Consider the following 5,766-nt stretch of genomic DNA (forward strand, 5'->3'; position numbering starts at 1 on the left):
AGTGATAAATTCACAGAAGGGGACCCCACTTGTGACACCAGGAAAACATAGACTACGTAAACATCCAGTGACTGATGCTGATGATTTTACGAAAGATGCAATTGCGAGATTTATTTATGACAAGTTACATAAAGGTAGGGAAGTTACAGGAATTATTGTGTTGATTTATGCAATGTAATTCTGATATTAGTCATATGTATAAAAATATGGCATAATTTTCATTTACTGTTACATAGGAAGTACTAACAGCAGCAAAAGTTCTGGAACATATGAATGATGATTATGAAACATATTTATTTAGAGTATCCTTATCATCGGTGAAAAAAATTTTGAAAGAGATTAAATTTCTATGGAGCAAAGGGGATCCTTATATACATGTACGAGAAAGTGATGTTATTCGGTTTTAAGAGAATATATAAGAAATGTGAAGCGTGAGAACCCTAAACCCATAGTATTCTTGGATGATACTTGGATTTTTATGAATGGTAAATTTCACTGTATTGTGAGACATTGAGTGATTGAATTTTTTACTAACAAATAGGTTAACACTTATGTGGAATATGAAATTGCAATTAATATAGGCTACTAGTAATGAATTCAGGTGGGAACAACATGTTTTGCAATTAATAGTTTCATATTATAACTAGAGGTTAGTTATAAAATTTTTGAACGGTTTTCCTGTCTTTAAAATTTTTGTGTCTCTTAGAGTGTCAATGTGAATTGCTTTTCTCTCTCTGTTTTTTTAAGTAGGATCACCCACTTATTCATTAAATAAACCAGGTGAAGTTTCCAGTGACATGAATGGTGTTATTCGTAGACCAACAAGATTAGATGCCGGAACGAAAGGTGGATTTATACTTGGTAAGTTATATTGATTTATATTTTACATAAATTTGGCAAGAGTAATTTTTTTAATCAGGGTACAAAAATATAAAAATTGGTGACTAAATAAAAACGTGGGAAAGCCTTTCACCAAAGAGGATCTCATGTCATATTATGTTATGTTATGTTTTATTTTCTTTATTTAAATGCTGTGAATTCATGTGAGGTAATTACATGCCCAGGTATAATTTTTATTGCAGGTGCTGATTTAATTTTTTCATGCAATTGAAAGAAAAGTCAGGACTACCATAGTGCTATGAATAGCCCTGTAGTTGAGAAGTGGGTGCAAACACAGTTGTTGACCTGAGAACATTAGGGCAATGCGTTATTGTCATGGATAGTGCTGCATATCATAGCAGACTTGTGAAAAATCAGCCAACAACAAAATGGAGCAAAGAACAGCTACTGGTGATTGCAACTGAATATAATAGATTTGTTGTACTAAATTATAAGAGTTGATGGTGTGAAATCACCTTTTGATATTACATTGCAATATTAATTTCCATACTTTACAGTTATTATTATTATTATTATTATTATTATTATTATTATTATTATCATTACTACTAATACTACTACTACTACTACTACTACTACTACTACTACTACTACTACTACTACTACTACTACTACTACTACTATTATTGCAACCGTTTCTCTTATTTCTCATAATTAGGCATACTTATAGATGCTACTTTTTTCTTTCAGGTGAAATTGAATCTACATAAGAATCCTAAAACAACAGAGCCTTGCCAATTACTGTTCTGAAGCGGCCTTGTCTTATGTGTTGTGTCTATATACAATTAATTCTTTCAGTTTTTTTTTCCCCTTTAATGTAATGAAGTTGTTGGTTGATTGATACCAAGTGTTCAGCAGTTGATGTCATTTGTTATCTTGCACTCCAATATTTAACCAGATGATTGAAAGCTGTGTAAAGTTAAACAGTCAAGACAATGATCCACATCTTCATTGAGATTTCAGAAATGGCATGGGGAGATTCTGAAATATCAGTTCTTTGTAAATATTTGAGACAATCATGGCCTGTGATAATATGAGTACTGCCACTGTAGATTTTCATAGAAGTTCAGTTATTAAATTAGGTGTATTATTTTTACTATGTATTGTACTATATTTTTGTTTCGCTTAATTGATGAATTATATATGCTGTAAATTGAATAGTAGACTGTAGGCCTATAGCTTAACTGATGAATTGTATGTGCTGTAAATTAAATAGTAGGCTGTATACCATAAGTGATGAATTGTTTATGCTTGTAATGTGAAGTAATTTGCATGATATTTATTATCAATTTCTGTATATTTCAACTGATTGAATTGTTTATACTTTTAAATTGAATTAACTTGCTTGCTATGTATTATATTTTATAGCTTAACTGATGAATAATTGTTTAGGTTTGTCAATTTAATAATCTGAGTGCCATGTACTTCATATTTTTAGTGGAGCCACCAATGTAGCTTAGTCGGTAGACTCGTTGGCCTGCAAATTCAGAGCTGCACTGGAGGGTAGTTTGGATCCCCCATTTGGTCTGATTAGTTGGTTTCTTCTGAGGATTTTCCTGCATCGTGGAGCGGATGCCGGATGGCCTATTGCAATTTTTTCATTTGCTTTAGAATCATTCCGATTTTTGTTACCACATTGTCATGTTCTGATCTTGTTATTCTTTTAACAGTGTGGTAAGATGCAGGTATAGATAACCTTACAGTAATTTTGCTACCTTTCAGCTACCTCATTACCTCCCACTCCATAAAGTTCATGGATCCACTGAAGTACCAGTCGTCGATGTAATTCGACCATTTTGCTTAAAATATTAAAACACTGTAAAATATTGAGATTTCATGCTGTTACGTCCAATACTGCAGCAAGAATATCTGATTTTGAATCTGATAGTATGACAGCCTTCTCAGATTTATGAAGTCGATACTGGAGATTTTGTAAGCTTAAAAGTGTATCTAAATTTTCACTATCAAAATTAGTCAGTGTTTGAAGTTAGTTAGTTAGTGGCGTTTAAAAAGGGCGCGTCAGCTACTATGGCTGTTTGCGCCCTTATCTAAAATCTTTCACTAAACACAAACACAATACAATAACCAGAATGTTTAAAAAACTAAAAAGCGTTGTCACGGTTAAAATGGGGCAAACAAGTGTTTGAATATAATTCCCTGTAAAAGGGAATATACTGGTATTGTACAACACCACTACATCTATGGCTTGGTAAACGGGATCCATCTATAAAAAATACTGTATGTAGTCACTCACTGACCAGATCATTTATCGTTTCTAATGATTTTTAAAATGTCTGGAGAAGTATCACATTTCTTAACATCATCTGTTAAAGTTAACTTATATACTATTCATTTTGAAATAACTTGGGATTGTGTTTTATTAGTAAAGTTTCCCTTAATTGAGCAAGTTTGAGTTCTCCAAGTAGAGTCAAAAAGTCTGTTGGGATTTTGGCTCAGTTTATTAATATTTGTGGACTGTGATTTTTTGTTCTAGACAACCATATTATCTGCAAATGATGAGATTATCATAAGATCTATTTCTTTAGTTAGACCATCGACATTAATATTGGAAAATGTATTCCTGAAAACAACAATGTGGGAAGCCCAGATGAATCTGTCTCTATTTACATATTTGTGACAATGAATCAAATAATCAAGTCACTGACCCAGTGTAACACTTTATCATGGACACCCTAAGTTTGCAATTTCTTAAGTGATATATATCTACAGAGCCATATGATCCTTGAAAATAAATTAAAATTGTTAAGGTGTTTTGTTTTCTGTTTAAAATATCTTTAATATCTTGACTAAAATTTAAAATCTGTCCATTTGTTGAATGCAATTCTCTAAAGTCAACTCAATAAGATGAAAGTTAGTTACTAGATTCCAGGAACCAATTCAATCTATGAAATCATCTCTTCCATAATTTTGGCTATCATACTAGTAAGTGGTATCTGTCGATAACTCGAAAAGATATTAGTTGAATAATTGCTTTTCAAAATTGATGTTATGATAGATTTTCTCCAGACAGATATTGTATTTTAGATGAGATTACAAGATAAAAGTAGTGAGTTTGCTTGTTTGCCAACATGTTTAAGAAAATCAGCATGTGTATTGTCTGGACTTGGAGATGTTTTGGGTCTTATATTATTAAATTAATAGTAATATTCAGTTCTTGATTAAATATTGTTATATAAAGTAGATTGTGGATTTAATATTTCTTTCAGTTTTTCCTTAATAGTCTGACGTACACAGATAAAACTAACAACCACACCACCAACTAATCTAATAGAAATTAAAATATAATTAAATGTAGAAAAAGTAATTAAAATTATAAATACACGTAATAAACCATAACCCCCTAATTTCAACAATATACTATTTTATTCCCTTTTACAGCTTGTAGATAATTATTAATTATAGTTATTACTTATTAGCATAATATTTATTGAACTTATTGGCTATTTCACTTCGTTTGAAAGATGTTATTGTGTACAAAAAGCATTTTTTGATGATCGTTTCATGCTGTATGCTGTGTATAAATCAATGATTTCTGGCCATCTGTTCTGTGTAATCCATCTTTTGTATAGAATTAATAAAATACTCTTTTGGTAGTAATTATTTTATTAATTGAGTATTTAATTTTCACCAGCTCACATTTCTTGAATTATTTGTTTTTTTTTTTATTTAAATTTAGGACACAAGAGCCAAAAAGAGACTTCACAGTTATGTATCATACATTTTTTCAATGACAGACGTGGAGTTGCAGAAATAATAAGTGTAAGTGTAACATTATTAAGCAATTTACAAACAAATGAAATCTTTAAAAAGATATCTAGAACTGAAATTACTTATGGCTTTTAAGGACCAAAATTATTTTTGTAAGTTGATTTATTATTATTTGAGTTTTAGCCTAGTTGTATTATCCATTTCCTTACTAATTTCAAAAGATAATTAGAAGTTCATTCGAATTCCAACCAAAAGTCAATTGGTTATTAATTTATCTACCTTTAGGAAGTACAGTATATGTACGCTGGAATCTTTGAAGTGAAGTGACAATAATTTAATTGGTCTTGGAACAGATTTGATTCTTGAATATTATATATTATACTTTGTTGTATATTTACGTCTAGTAACCTATTAATGCTAATACTAATAATAATGTAAAGGAATAAAAGAATAGAACATAGCAATACATTTCTCATTATTATTCTCATTATTATTGAAACTATTTAGAATAACCTTCCAACATTAAGGTAAAGTACGGTGGGTAAAGAAGTCATTCAGTACATAGGATCGTGATTTTACTACATGTGGTGATATCTGGTAACAGTTGGCAACACTGACAAGGCGGAAATATTTGCTGTTTGGGAACTGAACTTACGTGATCCTCACTATAGCACCAACTAGATGGGATTTTACATCTCGGCTTGTAAATACAGTAAAGGAATACAGAGAACAACTGACTGCTTTTTTGAAAATATCATTTGTAATGACTCTGAAGAAAACTGGGATGCTGATGTAATTGTGCAGGCTCAAGGATATTTGTATTTTTTCACACAGTTTCAGAATATATTTCTTCTTGAAGTCTATGCTAGAGTGTTCGCACATACAGATGTGCTCTACAATATTCTTCAGACAAAAAGTCTAGACATAGCATACTACTTGCAAGAGGTATCAAAGTTAAAAAATACTATATCCGAGTTCAGACGTAGTGGGTTTCCGTCCATATGGAGTAATATGGAAAATGAAAATTCTTCAGCCAATACAATGGAACCACCATTAAAACGAAGAAAAGGAGATGATGAATTGAAATACAGGCAGCTGTACTACAGCATACTAGGTCGTATGCACATGGAAATTACT

The 5,766-nt window shown here is 31.0% G+C and overlaps 1 long non-coding RNA gene across 1 annotated transcript; it reads left to right on the forward strand.

The window, feature by feature from the left end:
* The first annotated feature begins 580 nt into the window (after positions 1 to 580).
* On the forward strand, positions 581 to 4,493 carry LOC138691238 (uncharacterized). Its single transcript, XR_011329779.1, has 3 exons — positions 581 to 861; positions 1,083 to 1,290; positions 1,591 to 4,493. It is a non-coding gene; the product is annotated as an uncharacterized lncRNA (long non-coding RNA).
* The last annotated feature ends 1,273 nt before the right edge of the window (positions 4,494 to 5,766 follow it).

Source organism: Periplaneta americana, chromosome 16 (genome assembly GCF_040183065.1).
Source record: "Periplaneta americana isolate PAMFEO1 chromosome 16, P.americana_PAMFEO1_priV1, whole genome shotgun sequence".
NCBI classification, from domain to species: domain Eukaryota; kingdom Metazoa; phylum Arthropoda; class Insecta; order Blattodea; family Blattidae; genus Periplaneta; species Periplaneta americana.